Below are 18571 nucleotides of genomic sequence, written 5' to 3' on the forward strand. Positions count from 1 at the left end.
AATTGGTAATGCCATCCAACCATCTCATCTGTCTTCTCCTGCTCCTCCCTCCTTCAGTCTTTCCAAGCATCAGGGTCTTTTCAAATGAGTCAGTTCTTCACATCAGGTGGCCAAAGTATTGGAGTTTCAGCTTCAACATCTGTCCTTCCAATGAACACCCAGGACTGATTTCCTTTAGGATGGACTGGTTGGATCTCCTTGCAGTCCAAGGGACTCTCAAGAGTCTTCTCCAACACCACAGCTCAAAAGCATCAATTCTTTAGCACTCAGCTTTCTTCACAGTCCAACTCTCACATCCATACATGACTACTGGAGAAACCATAGCCTTGACTAGACGGACCTTTGTTGGCAAAGTAATGTCTCTGCTTTTTAATATGCTGTCTAGGTTGGTCATAGCTTGTCTTCTAAGGAGCAAGTGTCTTTTGATTTCATGGGTGTCACCATCTGCAGTGATTTTGGAGCCCCCCAAAATAAAGCCTGTCACTGTTTATGTTGTTTCCCCATCTATTTGCCATGAAGTGATGAGACCAGATGCCATGATCTTAGTTTTCTGAGTGTTTAGTTTTAAGCCAACTTTTTCACTCTCCTCTTTCACTTTCATCAAGAGGTTCTTTAGTTCTTCACCTTCTGCCATAAGTATGGTATCATTTGCATATCTGAGGTTATTATATTTCTCCCAGAAATCTTGATTCTGGCTTGTGCTTCATGCAGCCAGGCATTTTGCATGATGTACTCTGCATATAAGTTAAATAAGCAGGGTGACAGTATACAGCCTTTACATACTCCTTTTCCTATTTGGAACCAGTCTGTTGTTCCATGTACAGTTCTAACTGTTGCTTCCTGACCTGCATATAGGTTTCTCAAGAGCAGGTCAGGTGGTCTGGTATTCCCATCTCTTGAAGAATTTTCCAGTTTGTTGTGATCCGCACAAAGGCTTTGGCATAGTCAATAAAGCAGAAATAGATGTTTTTCTAGAACTCTCTTGCTTTTTCGATGATCCAATGGATGTTGGCAATTTGACCTCTGGTTCCTCTGCCTTTTCTAAATCCAGCTTGAATATCTGGAAGTTCACAGTTCATGTACTGTTGAAGCCTGGCTTGGAGAATTTTGGGCATTACTTTGCTAGCCTGTGAGATGACTGCAATTGTGCATTAGTTTGAGCATTCTTTGGCATTGCCTTTCTTTGGGATTTGAATGAAAACTGACCTTTTCCAGTCCTGTGGCCCCTGCTGAGTTTTCCAAATTTGCTGGCATTTTGAGTGCAACACTCTCACAGCATCATCTTTTAGGATTTGAATAGCTCAACTGGAATTCCATCACCTCCACTAGCTTTGTTCATAGTGATGCTTCCTGAGGCCCACTTGACTTCACATTCCAGGATGTCTGGCTCTAGGTAAGTGATCACACCATCTTAATTATCTGGGTCGTGAAGATCTTTTTTGTACAGTTCTTCTGTGTATTCTTGCCACCTCTTCTTAATATCTTCTGCTTGTGTTAGGTCCACACAATTTCTGTCCTTTATTGTGCCCATTTTGGCATGAAATGTTCCCTTGGTATTTCTAATTTTCTTGGAGAGATCTCTAGTCTTTCCCATTCTATTGTTTTCCTCTATTTCTTTGCATTGATCACTGAGGAAGGCTTTCATCTCTCCTTGCTACTCTTTGGAACTCTACATTCAAATGGGTATATCTTTCCTTTTCTCCTTTGCCTTTTGCTTCTCTTCTTTTCTCAGCTATTTGCAAGGCCTCCTCAGATAACTGTTTTGCCTTTTTGCATTTTTTTTTCTTGGGGATGGTCTTGATCACTGCCTCCTGTACAATGTCATGAACCTCTGTCCAACCTGAGATGATTTAGTTTAGTGTTACCCACTGTAAACAATGTGATGCACATGGGACTAGGTAGCCTTTCAGGAACCCCTAATCAAGAATCCACACTTCAGGGATGATTAGTGAGCCTCTGAAGCATCCTAATCAAGAAGATACACTCCAGAATTACAGATTAGAATTATTGTTTTTGAAAGAGCAAGTTGGTTAGCTAGCAGAAGTAATAACTGGAATGATTCCTGTTGAAATGCAGAATTAAAATCTATGACTAAATAGAAAGCGGCTTCTCAGGTGCTTCAGTGGTAAAGAATCTACGTGCCAATGCAAGAGATGTGGGTTTGATCCCTGGGTCGGGAAGATCCCCTGGAGAAGGAAATGGCAACCCACTCCAGTACTCTTGCCAAGAAAACCCCATGAACAGAGGGAGCCTGGTGGGCTACAGTCCATGGGGTCACAAAGAGTCATACACAGCTTAGTGACTAAATAGCAGCAGCAGAAAGACTATAATGGGCCCTACTGCCCTTACCCAAGCAAATATGAGGATCTGGCCTGCCCAGCTCACGCCTTTGGAGCAGCACTAGCCCTTCAGACATTCGTTTGACTCTGTGCTCCTTCTCATCCCTTGGGCCTGTTTCCTGACCCAACCAGTAAGTTGGCTAATTCTGCTTTAAAAATTACTGTTCCTCCTTAGAATGAACCTCTCAAGCAAAGAGCTAGTTGGAATGCCTAAAGATTGCGAGGGACTTTTCCCCCAGTCACAAGACACCACTGTATGATCATTTTTATACCTGCTTGTTAATAAACACCGACACAGCAGAAATTGGTCTCAGATTCCATTTCATCACAATAAACAAGCTGGTAGCAAATTTGTCAAGGAGAGGATGTACAGTCTCCACTCTCTCTAATGCCAGAGGTAATCAGCTTTTACAAGAATAACAAAAACAAGTAAATTGCCCAACACCGACTTACTAGTGAATCCGTTGGCTTAGGACAGTTTGCAGCATTACCCTTTTAACCTGAACATACACCTCTACAAGGCACTGGGATCTCCTACTTCTGTGTATGAGGCAAAGACACATGCTGACTTCAGAGATGCAAAGCTAAAAGATTCCACCCATCCCTTCTGCCCCCTAAATCCCTATTTTGATCTTCAGGTGGAGAGAATTTACCACAGTGAGGTGCCTTCTGCTGCTACTGCTAAGTCGCTTCAGTCGTGTCTGACTCTGTGCGACCCCATAGACAGCAGCCCACCAGGCTCCCCTGTCCCTGGGATTCTCCAGGCAAGAACAATGGAGTGGGTTGCCATTTCCTTCTCCAATGCATGAAAATGAAGAGTGAAAGTGAAGTCGCTCAGTCGTGTCCGACTCCTAGTGACCCCATGGACTGCAGCCTACCAGGCTCCTCCATCCATGGGCATTTCCAGGCAGGAGTACTGGGTGGGGGGGGGCCATTGCCTTCTCCAGAGGTGCCTTCTAATTAGCTGCAAAGACTGTGGCTGCCAGGACTGCTCCACTAATGTCCTGAGCTTAGTGCTCTGCAGGTTCCCTGGTTGTGTGCAGGGAAGTGAGGCTGGGAGTGTGGAGCTGGGGGGAGCGGGGATGGGGGGTGGGGGGTTAGCCGGGGGCGGGGACACCTGGTTGGGGAAAGGGCGGGAGGAGCAACACCTGCTCCTGTGTAACATGATCCTATTGTCTTTATGAGGACAAGACTTCCAACTGGTCCAAGTGAGCATTTTGTTGCTGGTGGACGATGAGAACCAGGCCTCCAATCACGGCCAACCACTCACAGCCAACTTAACCCACTATTATGGAAATTGCTCCAATTAAGTGCATCATATTTGCATGTGAAATGACAACTAAGTGCTTGCCTCAGAGGCAATTTTTGCAAATGAAGCTGGGTGTTAACAAAATAGGGTAGTTTGTCCTTTGTTGGGATTATTCGTGACCCAGTGAGATGGCAGCCCTCCTCAAGCCTTGCCTTGTGGCCTGTCATAAATTACTTGTCCCTCAAATGCTTGCAGATGAGCCCCTTGAAATAAATGGGCTTCAATCACCAGTTTCAACAATTGTCCTGTCTCCAAGTAATAAAACATCTGGAAAATTAGGCTAAATGGATAAAACAGTTCTCAGTAATAAGTATCTGGCATCCTTACAACTCTGTATAATGTGTTTTTTTTTTAATGACCAGATGTGGTACTTTTGTGTTATGAAGAACAGAGGCATGTTTAGTCATGTTTTATATTGCATTGAAATGCAACATATATTTTCATAGCTCCCTGGAGAAATGCTCTCCCATTGATTGTTGATGTGTTGGTTTACAAACTTGAAAGTAAGTGAACCGCTCAGAAAATTACAGACATAATTTAAACCTTCAATAAACTGGACACTCACAAGGCACCAGCTTAAGAAAAAGAATTCAGTCCATAAATTTACCTTCACTCCTAGTGGATATGTTCCATCAAATCTTTGATCTTGCTGTCATTTATATTCTTATCTGTCTTCTGGAATATTTACAGCTTTATGAAAAAATGATTTCATCAAACTTGCTGTTCACTTCTTTCCGATTTCTCATTAAGAAAGCTTAGCTGCTAACCCACCTGTGTAGTCTCCATTTTATAGACCTTTGTGGGGTTCCAACAAGATGCTTTTAACATCTGTGTGTGTATGGGGAACGGAAACAAAGATATTTAGAACACTGTCCACGGGGCTACTATTCTAAAAATCTCCTTGAACACCACACCACCGAAGACACACACACACACACACCCATTTATTTTAGAAAGTTTGGAAAACACAGAAAAATACAAGAAGACATTTTGCTCTACCCCTGAAACACAACATTATAAACCAATTATACCTCAATTTAAAACGTAAATGTTTAAAAAAGTATAGAAGAAAACTGAAAAATCATCTGTAGCCATATCCAGTTATTACCACAGTGTATATAGGTAGCATTTTTCATTTTATAAGATTACAATGATATTCTAGATACTGTTTTGTCACTTCAAATACCACACGTTTTGTCCTTTTAAAATAGGAAACTTGATAGAAAGGCTATTTTCATTGAACTAGTTCATTTGGGGACATTCAGAGTTTTTAGGAATGTTCACTGCTGTAAACAGTCTGTGATATTGAAGTTGCCGAAGGCAGAGAGGGAGGGAGAGGGATGGCTGGGAGTTTGGGGGATCGGCAGACGCAAACTATTATTTTTAGAATGGATAAACAACAAGATCGTAGTGCACAGGGAACTATAGCCAATCTCCTTAGAGACACTATAATGGAAAATAATATAAAAAAAGAATATATCTGTGTAAAACTGAGTCACTTTGCCCTACAGCAGAGATTGCCACAACACTGTAAATCAACAATACTTCAATGAAAAAGAACAGTCTAGTAGAAATGCCTTTCTATAAAAGTCTTTTCATAGATCTCTGATTATTTCCTGGAAGTAGAATGGCTAGAAGGACTTCCCTGGTGGCTCAGACAGTAATGGATTTGCCTGCAGTGCGGGAGACCTGGGTTTGATCCCTGGGTTGGGAAGATCCCTTGGAGGAGGGCATGGCAACCCACTCCAGTATTCTTGCCTGGAGAATTCCAGGGACAGAGGAACCTGGCGAGCTGAAGAATTGGATACAATTGAGCAACACACACACACACCTGTTTAAATTGCCATTTTTCCTCTAGGCTGCCTGCCAGGCTCCTCGATCCATGGGATTTCCCAGGCAAGAATACTGGAGTGGGTTGCCATGCCCTCCTCCAGGGGATCTTCCCAATCCAGGAATCAAACCCGTCTCCAGTGTCGCCCAGAGCTTCAGTTTACTCAGTGGTAAACCCAAGAGAGTGTGGCTCAGCTGGTAAAGAATCCGCCTGCAATGTGGGAGATCTGGGTTCAATCCCTGGGCTGGGAAGATCCCCTGAGAAGGGAAAGGCTACCCACTCTAGTGTTCTGGCCTGGAGAACCCCATGGACACAGGAGCCTGTTGGGCTAGACAGTTCAGGGAACCTACATGCTGCAGCTAAGTGTTGGTGTCAGTCCATGGGGCCGCAAAGAGTTGGACATGACTGAGCAACTTTCACTTTTCAAAACTGAAGAAAAGCTATGAGCTTCAAGTGTGTGCTTTGAAATGTACTTGTTTTGTTAATATTTGCAAGTAGGGTTGAGGAATTGAAAAAAAAATGGCAGTAGTGGGAGGGGCAGTTTCTTAAGTAGGCCTTAAAATACCCGATTTGGATTCCTGAAACATATAATTGTGTAGCCTTGGGGGAATGGTTTAACTTCTGCTAGCTTTTTTTTCCGCTTGGAAGTAAAACGAAGTTTGTTTCTGACCTAGGACCAAATCCTTCACAAAAGAGAAAATATAGCTAGTTAATAAATTTCTGGAAAGATGTACCACCATCGATGGTAGTCAAACACAAGGTAAATTAATATAATAATGAAATAAGATTTTTTTACTGATAAAGAAATATTTTTTAAAAAATACCCGCTAAGTGCTGTTAAATGGACACTTTAGGAGTATACCTGGCTATAATCCTTTTGAGAAGCAATTTTTACAATCAAGCACCTTGAGACTTCTTTCCTTTGGGACCAGCAGGTCCCATCTCTAGTAATTTAGCCTAAAAGAAATTCACCTAAGATGTAGAAAAAAATGGTACATAAAGATGTTGTCAGAGAGTGAAAGATACCAGGAAAATCTCAATAGTAGGGACAATGATAATATAGTAGATTTTATAATGACATAATTTATTTAGATTTTTGCTTAAATGACACAGGGTAATCCAAAACAAGTATATTTATGTCAGAGTATTTCACTATCAGAAATACATAAGTAAATTATAGCATGCAATCATAAAAAATAACATCTAGTAAGAGTAACAATAAGAAAATACTCATGCTATAATGTTAGGTGAAAAAAAGCAGAAAATAAAATTGTCTAATCAATATTATATGCCTGTGGAAAAATACTGTGCACAGTACAAAGACTAAAAGAAAAATTTATGGGGACATAATGTGCAGCATGACGACAACGGTTAATAATACTGAATTGTATGTTTAAAAGTTGCTAAGAGAGCAGATCTTACAAGTTTTCATCACAAGGGAAAAAATCATAACAATTTATGGTGATGGAAGTTAACTAGGCTTAGTGTGTGACCATTTTGCAACACATACAAGTATTGAACCATTATGTTGTACACCTGAAACTAACAAAAAATGATTTCAAAAAAGCTTAAAATCGTAGAGGTGTTCTTTGGAGTGTGGTGAATGTTCTCCCTGTCTACTTTTCTATATTTTCCAACTTTGCGCAATGAACACATATAAACCCACTTTTTAGATGAATATTTCTCCTTGAATGAAAACATAATTATGAAAGGAAAAATGTGTTAGGTGAGGTCTTACTGTACGTGGACACGAAGCTGAGGAATTCTGCTGAATTCAGACCGTGGAGTAAAGGTACTATGAAAACACATTTCATGAAGAACCTCTGCAGAATGTCAAATGAAGTCTCCATCCACAGTGTGAGTGATCGTCTTTCCACATTTTTTTATGTATTGAATTTCCTTAAGTAGTACTTAGTGTTAAAAATATGTCAGTTTCCAAATAAAATCAGAACTAATACAGAAAAGCCTGCTTAAACTAGGGAAGATGTGAGCCCCCAGCTGCTTGTCAGGCCTGCGTTCCATTTCTGGCTTTTCTTTCTCACCTCTCTGCCTCCCTGTTGATTTTCCCTTATTCTCATTCAGAGGATAACTCCTGGGGGTCAAGGACTGTAAACTTCAATTTACGTTCAGCCTCCAGAGCCCTCTGGGGATCTAATGAGCGCTCGGTGCAAGTGCAATTGGCCTCTGCTCCAGCTCTGAGTTTGTCATGCTGGGAGGCAGAGAGGGGTTGATTGCTCTGTGACCCCCCATTGATACCAACAGACAGAGCTTCCTGCCTCCCCGCGGCTCAGTCCACTGCTGTCTGACCTGAAGGGTGGAGGCCAAGCCAAAAGGGATTTCTTAATTGTCCTTTCCCCTCTGCTGCAGGGAGGCTGGGTGGCACCTTTTCAAGCGCCCATGTTCTTGCTTTCCTAAGCTGACTCTTTGTTCTAGGGAATGCCTTGTCTTTCTTACCCTTGCTGTAGTTGCATATCTGGCCTTGTTCCATGAGCTCCAAGACAATTTTTTTTTTTGGCCAGAATTTCTCCTGTGATCATCTAAACGGAGGATTGAAAGACATTTTCTTGGAATAAGACTTTAGTATTCTGAGGCTGCTGGGAGGAGTAGACAAAACTAAGGGTAGCTTGAGCAAACATGTTCTAGTTTTCCTTACCTACCAAGAAGTCCACAGGTGGGCAGCTGCCGGCTCAGTTCAGCAGCTTAAGGCCCTCGGGGCTGGTGTTTCTATGACGCTCCTGCCTCATCCCTCCTGGCTGCTGTGACTTCAGGCATCATGTGCAGCCGGGGAGGGAGGAGGAAGAGGAAAAGAGGTGGCCTCAGACATATTGGTTTAACCAAAAAGCAAAACATTTCCCAGAAACCTCCCAGCAGGCTACCTTTTATACTTCATTGGCACCACTACCCTCGCTGAAGAGGTAGGCTGGGCAACCAGCATTCGGAAGAAGATGAGGGTTACTATGTTTGGCTGAGACCAGTTGCCAGTTATTGCTTAGGGCTGGGCAGACATGGAAATATCATCACTGGCGGGGGTGGGGGGGGTGCCTGATGAGTGGGCTCAGCCAGGCTGAGGGTCTCTGTACCCCACACGCCCCATCCTCTTGCTTCCTTCCCAAATGACCCTTGTGTTCTTGACAAAGGGCAGAGCCTCTCTTCTCCTTTGGCTTCTTGCGCAGGTGAAGTGGGGACTGTTTCTCTGCCCTTGGGCTCCGCACCTCTCTCCACTCTTAACAGCCACAGACAGGCTATTGAGGGTCATTCCTCTCTCGCCCTTTACCCTTAGGTTGGAAAAGAACATGATTTCTAAGGTAAGAGCCTTCTTTGACTTCTGAAGTGTGATACTTAAGTCCAGCCACTTATCAAGATTTTAAGGTTTAAATTTCATTTATTCTCAACAGAATGCAATCTTCCTGAGTTGAGGAAGAACATTCATGTTCAGCTGACAATAATGCAATTCTAGTTTCTGCTAATACACTCATAGTGTTAGTTTTTGACTGATTGAAAAGAGAAAAGGAGAAAGAATTGATCACAGTTCTTTTTTTTCCCCAGAACAAGGAGGATCTGGGGTTGTCCCCAAGCCCTAGGATCCCCTTCTTCCTGCTTCCTCTCTGTGTTCACATCTGCAAAGTGCCTCTGAGTCTTTCTCTACCCTCCTTTTTCCCTTTCAGCTTTCTTATCTCTAGCTGGTGGGGACCTCATACATCACCTTGTGATCTCTTTGAGTTCAGAATTGCCTGCGGCTCCCCCTTCAGCATTTCTATATTTTTCCACCATCTCTTCCTATCTTGGCCCCTTCACCTGCTTTGTACTGGGGGTTGTGTGCTTTCCAGTGTGTTCCAAGATCAGTGTGTCCCTGGTCTTGACCATGGTCTGCTGGGCAGAGGGAAATCAGGCATTTCTATGTTTTCTTTGCAGATGATTGATTTATGCTAAAAAAATAATAATAATACTGTGCTGGGAAGTCATTTTGAAATTCTATATTTTTAGAATATCTTGGGACTTACAAATGCAAATATTACATAAAGACCACACATGTTTCCCTCCGGTTTTAAAACTCCCTTTCCTCTATGAAAGCTTTGAAATAGGATATTAAAAAATACAAAAGTTACGGCTAAATGGAAAAAAAAGGATGCGTGTTGTACTAAAGTGAAACACCTCGGAGCAGAAGCATCAGCCTCCTTATGGCATGGAGATGGACCCAGGGTCAGCCAGAATGCAAGGTTTGGAGGCACAGTCTCCAAGGCTGCCCTCACTTTTGACACCAACTGCAGTTTGTGGGAAGAGGTTCCCCAAACCCCCCTCAGTTCTGATAATTCCCTAGAAGAAAGGACTTACAGACCCCACTGAAAGCTATGATACTCACAGTATGGGACATCACAGGAGAAGGATATAGATTAAAATTAGCTGAAGGGAGAAACATGTAAAGCAGAGTCTGGGGGCAGGGGCTGAGAGCGAAGTTTTTGTTTTGGGGACACGTTACAATGTGCAACAAAACACAAAATATTACCCACTGGGGAAGTTCCGCTGAGCCTCGATGTTTGGAGGTTTTCTTGAGGCCCCATTCCATAGGCATGGCTGATCGAAGCCTCCAGGTCTACTGATACCACGTGACCCAAAGCTCCTATCCTAAATCACAAGGTTGGTCTTTCTCGCCTGGCCAACTCCCACCCTAATACTATGGGATGTGGCGGGCCCCTTTGAAGATCTGCTGTGTCCAGGCTCTGCCCTAGACCAAGACACTTCTATTCTCCCAGAAGCTGGGGTAAGGGCCAAACTTCTCTCTGGGAAAAAACCAAATTCTTTATTAGCAAGATGCTTCACTTCTTACTTATGACTGACATCATAGGCTGCCTCCAGGAAAGTGCAAAGTGAGAGAGGCATCAGAGCCATCTTGGAGACAGTGATTTGTTAGTGGTGCTGGAGATCAAACACAGTTGCTTTGAGTCTATTTTCTTTCTCACCAGATATGTTCTAGTGATCTGGGGGCCACACAGACCAGAGCCCTCAGCTGCTACTTCCAGCGGCTTACAGACATCAGAGATGCCGAGAAGCTAGGGCTCCAGACTCTGGTGTGTTTCAAGACACCAATGCCCTGGGGACTCACAGATGACATTTCTGGAAGCAAACGACTGGCTCTAACTAGGTCAGAGTCTGTGAACACCTGAACTGGAGATTTGGGGGCGTAGAGGCTTAGGGGATTCAAAAGAGATCAAGCAGCTTGAGTTAGAAACTGGACAGGAAACCCTTATAAACAGGGGTGGGAGGGGAGGTTTGGGGGTGGGAGGCACCATACAACAGGTGAGGCATGGAGTTAGGAACTAAAGCAGCCGATGGAGCAAAGAGGACACAGATTTGCTAGAAAGCCTGTGACTACACTGTCAGTGTGAGGTTTCAGAAGAAAAATATATTCTCCCTTAAGTGAAGGACTTACTAGCTTTCTCATAAGGTTCTGATGAATCAGTTCAGTTCAGTCGCTCAATTGTGTCCAACTCTTTTGATGAATAGTTGCCATCTTTCCCTTTAACAATATTTATTGAGCATTTACTATTTCTAGCTCAGATGGCAAAGAATACGCCTGCATTGTGGGAGACCCAGGTTAGATCCCTGGGTCAGAAAGATCCCCTGGAGGAGGGCATGACAACTCACTCCAATATTCTTGCCTGGAGAATTCCATGGACAGAAGAGCCTGGTGGGCTACAGTCCATGGGGTTGCAAAGAGTTGACACAACTGAGTGACTAACACACACATGCTATTTCCATGCAACATTCTAGGTGCTGAGGATTCAGCAGAGAACAAAATAAAATAGCAAAGTCTTTCCCCGCATGGAGCTTGATTTTTAGTGGTGGATACAAATAATAAATAAATATATGCCCTGAAGTGGTGACAAGTGTGCTGAAGAAAAACAAAGCAGGGTGAAGGGATGGAGCGAGAGGAGCTTGTCTTTGATCAGGAACCCAGGGACAGCCTCATTAATCAGGAGACATCTGAGCAGAGATACCTGGTTATGCTGATGTCTACGGAAGATTGCTCTGGGCAGGAGAACAGTAAGTACCAAGGTCCTGGGCTGTGGAGGGTGGCTTGGAGTGGAGATGAAGCCAGATAAACCGGATCTTGCGGTTGCAAAAAGGAGGTGGGAGCCACTGGAGGATGTAAACTGTAAGTTCATGGGACAAAGAAGGTTCACATAACACACACACAGAGCCATCTCCAGGCTCAGCCTTCTTCAGGTACAAGACTGATTTTGCTGTGAAAATCAGATTTGGATCCCTTAAAAACAAACTCTGATTCTTTTCATTGCCTCAAGTCATTTGCATTTAATCATAGTACAGTACCTAATTGTGTGAATTAGCATAAAGACTGATTGCTGACTAGTTTTAACTGGCTTTGCCACACAATAATGAATGGTGGGTGACTCTTATTGATGCTGAGAGATCAACAGTCAGATGTCTGAAACTCTCCAAAATTAACAACAAAAGTTTCAGCGCTTTAAGAGTTAGTATCCCCGTACTTATCTGTTTATTGGTTAGAACATTCTCAAAATAACATTGATGCTCTTATCACAGTCCTCATTAGTGCCTGGCATAAGCAAGCACATCATTTTACGTCCTCATGTTAATAGACACTCAGTACTGTGGAAGTGGGAAAGGGTACCCAGAACCACTGCGTGTGATTTCCCAGTGCCTCACCACACCTTCTTCCCCGCTGGAGGACTAGTCACCGCCGCTGCTCCTGTGCTCGTGGAATCAAGGTCAGAGAGCTGGTGTCTGTCTCCTGGATATTCAGCTCCACCCAGCTTCAGCAGCTACACAATTGCGCCCCCTACCTCCCACTCCCCAAACGGTCCCAGTAAAAGTCAGCAGGCACCGCATCCACAGGTTCCTGCTTCCTCGCTCTCTCTCCTTAGTCCAGACTTCTCTGTCCTTTGCATTGGACAGAGCTATCTCGCTGGCCCTGGCCCTCTTCCTCTCTAGCTGACGCCCTACACAGCAGTCAGGGTGCTCTCTCAAAAACACCTGTTCCACGGTGTAGAAACAGTTTAACCTTCCAGTGTGGCTGCGGGTGCCTTGCAGGGACTCATCCCTCCATGCCTATACCTCCTCTCCATCTGCTGAACGTCTGTCTTTACACACCCAGCTCAGAAGTCACCTCCTTCTGGAAGCCATCCCTTACTTCCCCCCAAAGTCTGTTATTCTCCGTATATTCCATGCAATGTATTTATTTGAGTTGGATCCCCTTAACGTAGGAATGAAGGCTAACCTCATGTCCAAGGAGCTGCAGCCCCAGGGGATCAAAGAGCTGTTCCTGTCACTCACGGAAATGTCCTTGTGTGATTCTGTGGTTACAGACGGCTTCTGCGATGCTGCCAAGCGAGGCCTCGCTGCACAGGTGTGTCCTGCAGCTCAGCATCACAGACGTCACCTGAGAGCAGAACCTCTGGGACTTCCCTGGTGGGCCAGTGGTTGAGACTCCACCTGCCAGTGCAGGGGACGCAGGTTCGATTCCTCGTCGGGAAACAAAGATCGCACATGCCGTGGGGCAACTGAGCCCATTCTGTGCAAGTACTGAGCCCACGTGCTCTCTGATCTGTGTTCCGTGACAAGAGAAGCCCACAGCCTATAACAAAAACCGAGGGCAGTTAAAAAAGAAAAAAATGAAAAGAAAAGCAGGATTTCTGCATCTACCCAGAACTTCTGAGCCAGAGTCTGCAGTTGAACAAGATCCTCAAGTGATTTTTACGCACATTAAAGTCTGAGCAGTGCCTGTGTGAGGCTTCCATGGAAAGTACAGTATAGAAAGGACTATAGCTGCTGACGCCTGGGGGTGGATGCTCTAAGCTGGCCAGATTCCAAAGATGTGCTGGCACTAGTGTGAGCTGGCCACACCTCCTCCCCAGGCACACACCCAAGTGGGGCAAAGGGAGTGAAGGCCGCTTCAGCTGGAGGGAGCTGGGCAGGCTAGCCGTGTACCCCAGAGCCACCCAGGCAGGCGTCCACAGGACACGCGACATCTTTATCTTTTGTTGTGTAGGAAACGGAGATGCTTGGCGTGAGGTGGCCCTATGGCTGATTTAGAAGCCTTAGACTAGAACCCCCCTACTGGTCTCTGAGCTCCCTGGAGGTGTATCTTCAGACCCCCACAACCAGACACATAAAAGGGTCTCCGTGAACGCTAACGGGTGGATTTTGGCTTAAGTGATGCACACTGAGCAGTTTGTGCCTGTCAGGCCAGGGCAGTGCATAATCACCCTGACGTTTAACAGAAATGAATCAACCATGACAGAATTCAGGAACTTTATCTGGGTTGAAAGGTATCACATTTAGTCAAAATTATCGACATTGACAACCACACCATCAACATCACCACAATCCCCTATGGAAACCCCACTTGGTAAACTGTGAATGTGTGTCTGTTCATTCAGGCAAAGCTAGAGAAGCTGCCTAGAGGTCCCGTTGGCAGAGGTGTGGCTCTGAGGTTGGACCGTGGCCTGTAAGTCTGGCCTTCATCGCCCGATAACCCAATGGCTTGAGGGCCCTCGTTTCTTATGCTTTGTCTGGTTTTAAAAGTGGAAGGTAAATATGGTCCCTGTGATTCCATTTTGGCCAGAAGTGGAAGTTGCCTGCTTTACTCATAAACACACAGCACTTTTGTGGTGTTTTAATACCCATCCAATTATCTAGGAGGGGACGACTGTGAAAACTGAGAGACAGCTCCTTGTTTTGTCTGGGACTTTAGCAAGAGTCGGTCATCATTTTTAAGATCGTGCTGCTGATGTGATGTGAGTCACGGGACTTGAATGGGCAACGTGCAGGCCACATCTGGAGGCCCACACTCACCACGGCCCCATGTATGCGGGCAGCTGTCTGACTCCTTTTGATGTCATTTGGTGTAGTCCTGCTAGGGCACTTACATATTTAAGTGCATATGATTTTATTATAATTTTCCATTTGTCTCTCCTCGACCCTAGAGTTAAGAAATGTTATTGAGTTTTCTGAAGTGAAACTTAATAGACTGCATTGTCTAAAACTTCTGTTTCAGGAAGGCAAAGTAGATAGTGAAAATGCATGCTTAGGCGCTTCAGTCGTGTCTGACTCTCCATGACCCCGTGGACCGTGGCCTGCCAGGCTCCTCTGTCCATGGGATTCTCCAGGCAAGAACACTGGAGTGGGTTGCCATTTCCCTCTCCAAATCTGACCTGAGACAAGCAGAAAGTAAAAATAATTGACACCAAAAGAGACAGTGTCACTGGCACAGATGTGGGTGGTTCCCTGAGAAGGCGTTTCCCCCTTGCTCCTGATGGGACAGGCCTGGGGCTGTGACGGGACCTCAGAGGAAGCGAGCTGTGTGGTGAGTTTGGGCCGAAAGGGCCATAGACAGAAACCTACCAGGGTTTCCAGTGTGATGAGGGCAGCAAATGACAGAGGGTAACTGAGAGGGCCAGGGAAGTTGGGGTGACTCTGCGGCCACCTAATGAAGTGGAGAAGGGGTGATGGTTGTTTTGGCTTGTTGCCATGGACAGATGGTGGAGGGGGGTAGAAGGGCTTCTATCCTTGACCTTAAAAAGCACTTTGGAACTTGAACACAGCTCTGGGGGAAAAGTGGGAAGGTGGGCGGTGAGGGAGGGGATTTGGTCAATGACTCAAATTAAGTTTTCACCAAAACACCTAGAAAAAGAAAATTTGGGACTTCCTTGATCATCCAGTAGTTAAGATTCTGTTCTTCCAATGCAAGGGGCAAGGGTTCAATCCCTGATTGGGGAACACATGGGTCAGGGCCCACGTGTGGTGCAGCACAGAGTGGATAAGAAAGCTGTGGTACATGTCCACAATGGAATATTACTCAGCCATTGAAAAGAATGCATTTGAATCAGTTCTAATGAGGTGGATGAATCTGGAGCCTATTATACAGAGTGAAGTAAGTCAGAAAGAAAAACACCAATACACTATACTAACAAATATATATGGAATTTAGAAAGATGGTAACGATGACCCTATATGCAAGACAGCAAAAGAGACACAGATGTATAGAATAGACTTTTGGACTCTGTGGGAGAAGGTGAGGGTGGGATGATTTGAGAGAACAGCATTGAAACATGTATATTATCATATGTGAAACAGATCACCAGTTCAGGTCCGATGCATGAGACAGGGTGCTCGGGGCTGGTGCACTGGGATGACCCTGAGGGATGGGATGCGGGGGGAGGTGGGAGGGGGATTCAGGATGGGGAACACATGTACACCCATGGCTGATTCATGTCGATGTATGGCAAAAACCACCACAATATTGTAAAGTAATTAGCCTCCAATTAAAATTTAAAAAATAAAGTTAGCTATTTGATCATTGCCGGGAGCCAGCACGGGAGATCCCACCCATGACAAGGTCATGCAGGACTCGAGGGAATCCCTGGGCCATCCGACCCATGACAAGGTCATGCAGAAGAGTCCTGATGAGCAAGGCCTCAGGACTCAACAGACCCCCTGGACTTGCTCGAGCATCTATCCCCGAACCAAAATCTGTCTGTCTTATTATTTTATGTCTTTCACCAACTTTTCTGACATTAGCAGGGGGCTGTCTCTGACCAAAAGAGTTAACTTAGGGCTCTAGTTGATTTCCTGGGCATGAAAGGAGTGTTTCAAACCCTCTGTTAGCATTCTAGCTTACTTGGCAGGTTTATCCAGACTCTTGCAACATTGTTGAGCCTATGCTTACTGCCAAGTTCTCACATCCCTTATCCATTGTGTTCCTGGGAGTGCATATAGTCAGGACGTAGAAAAAACAAGTAATAGCTTTAACAATAGCAACATTAGACTGAGTTAATAAGTTCTTTCTTTGCTGTAACCCGCTGAATCTTTGCTCCATAAAAATGTAACTCTGTACTTTAAGGGTGACGCAGGCTAAAGGCTAAGAATTTAAGAAAAAACACTTTAAGAAAAAATCATTGTTCTGGTGTTCTGGCTGACCAACCTTTATCAAAAGGAGGTCATGGAATATCAACAGGCCTCCAGAATAGAAGATGATGTACAGAAAATAAGACTTTTGCGGGAAGGAACCTGATATTGATGACAGTTATTACTGATGGAATGTTGAGTTGACTCTGCATTTTTCACCTTGCTCTATGTATAACTCAGGGTATAAAAGCCCCGAGAAAAATGAAGTAAATGGGCCTCGCTCACCAAAGAAGCTTGGTCACCCCGTGTCTCTTTCTTTATCTCTTTATCTATCTTTCTTCATTCGCAGACGTCGTCCATCCTGAGGATATCCCTGGACTCTGCTGAGGCTGGACCTTTTTTAAAAAAAAAAACAAAAGGAAAAAAAAGAAAATTGCATTTCTTATACTTCTAAGTTTGTGTCCTAAGGTTCATAATTACTACCCAAGTATAAGGACCCCTTTCAGTGTGAAAATTTGAGCAGAATGTCCCCAAGCATGAGAGCTGTTATGTTTTTTCCTATCATTGACGGAGAAAGGACACGAAGGTAAGAAGCCACTCTGTATTCAGGAGCTGCTTGCTGGCTACCCAAGTGGACCAGAAGGCACACAAACTAGGAAGAACTCAGGTTCTGAGTAAAAAAGTCTGGGCTCTGATATTTGCCATTGGTTAACTGTGGGCTCTCTGGCAAATTAAATTACATTGCTTTCCCTGTTTCCTCATTAACAAAACAAGGATAATGATAGTATTTACCTCACAGGATGACTAAGAACATTCAATACTCAGTAAGTCATGATTTTAGTATAAATGGACACAAATTATAATTTACAGATGACTTGTGTGTTTTGTATTACCTAACCTAGACAGCATATTAAAAAGCAGAGACATTACTTTGCCAACAAAGGTCCGTCTAGTCAAGGCTATGGTTTATCCTGTGGTCATGTATGGATGTGAGAGTTGGACTGTGAAAAAAGCTGAGTGCCGAAGAATTGATGCTTTTGAACTGTGGTGTTGGAGAAGACTCTTGAGAGTCCCTTGGACTGCAAGGAGATCCAACCAGTCCATTCTAAAGGAGATCAGTCCTGGGTGTTCATTGGAAGGACTGATGCTAAAGCTGAAACTCCAATACTTTGGCCATCTCATGCGAAGAGTTGACTCATTGGAAAAGACCCTAAAGCTGGGAGGGATTGGGGGCAGGAGGAGAAGGGGACGACAGAGGATGAGATGGCTGGATGGCATCACCAACTCGATGGACATGGGTTTGGGTGGATTCTGGGAGTTGGTGATGGACAAGGAGGCCTGGTATGCTGCAATTCATGGGGTTGCAAAGAGTCGGACATGACTGAGCAACTAAACTGAACTGAACTGAACTGATGGACTTCAAAGTGAGCTTGAATTTAATTTCTGTGCAGGCTGCTCACTCCAAACTTAAGTATTAGACCCAACAAAATAAGTTAAGGTTAGACTTTTAAGGGAATTCCTCGTTTGTCTGACATAAAGGTAATGTTACATAGAGCTGGTGAATAGATTTACCCACCAGACCACAGGCCAGGAGAATTTGTGCTGGCATGTCAGAATTAACAAGCATGACTTACTGTGAGGCTTTCCCACTGGGAGATATGGCCTGGTTTTCCATTACTTAAGTCTTATCATTTCTTGCATCAAGGAGTGCAGACCAATTAATCACCAAGGAGCAGAAATACATTACCTCCCCTTTGGGTGACTGGCTCTTTGGGTGATTTAACACTTTTTTATCTTGAGAGGAAAAGCACAGTGATGTTGCTTAGTTTACAGTTGGAATGGTCCATACTTCCAAGGAGACTCAAATTATTTGCAAAGGTCAATCCTAAAAGAAATCAACCCTGAATATCCACTGGAGAATGGAAAAGCTGGCTTAAAACTCAGCATTCAGAAACTAAGATCATGGCATCTGGTCCCATCACTTCATGGCAAATAGATGGGGAAACAGTGGAAACAGTGACAGACTTTATTTTCTTGGGCTCCAGAATCACTGCAAGTGGTGACAGCAGTCATGAAATTAAAAGACGCTTACTCCTTGGAAGAAAAGATATGACAAACCTAGTCAGTGTGTTAAAAAGCAGAGACATTACTTTGCCAACAAAGGTCCATATGGTGAAAGCTGTAGTTTTTCCCGTGGTCATATATGGA

The sequence above is a fragment of the Ovis aries genome, chromosome 16, assembly GCF_016772045.2.
Source record: "Ovis aries strain OAR_USU_Benz2616 breed Rambouillet chromosome 16, ARS-UI_Ramb_v3.0, whole genome shotgun sequence".
NCBI lineage: Eukaryota > Metazoa > Chordata > Mammalia > Artiodactyla > Bovidae > Ovis > Ovis aries.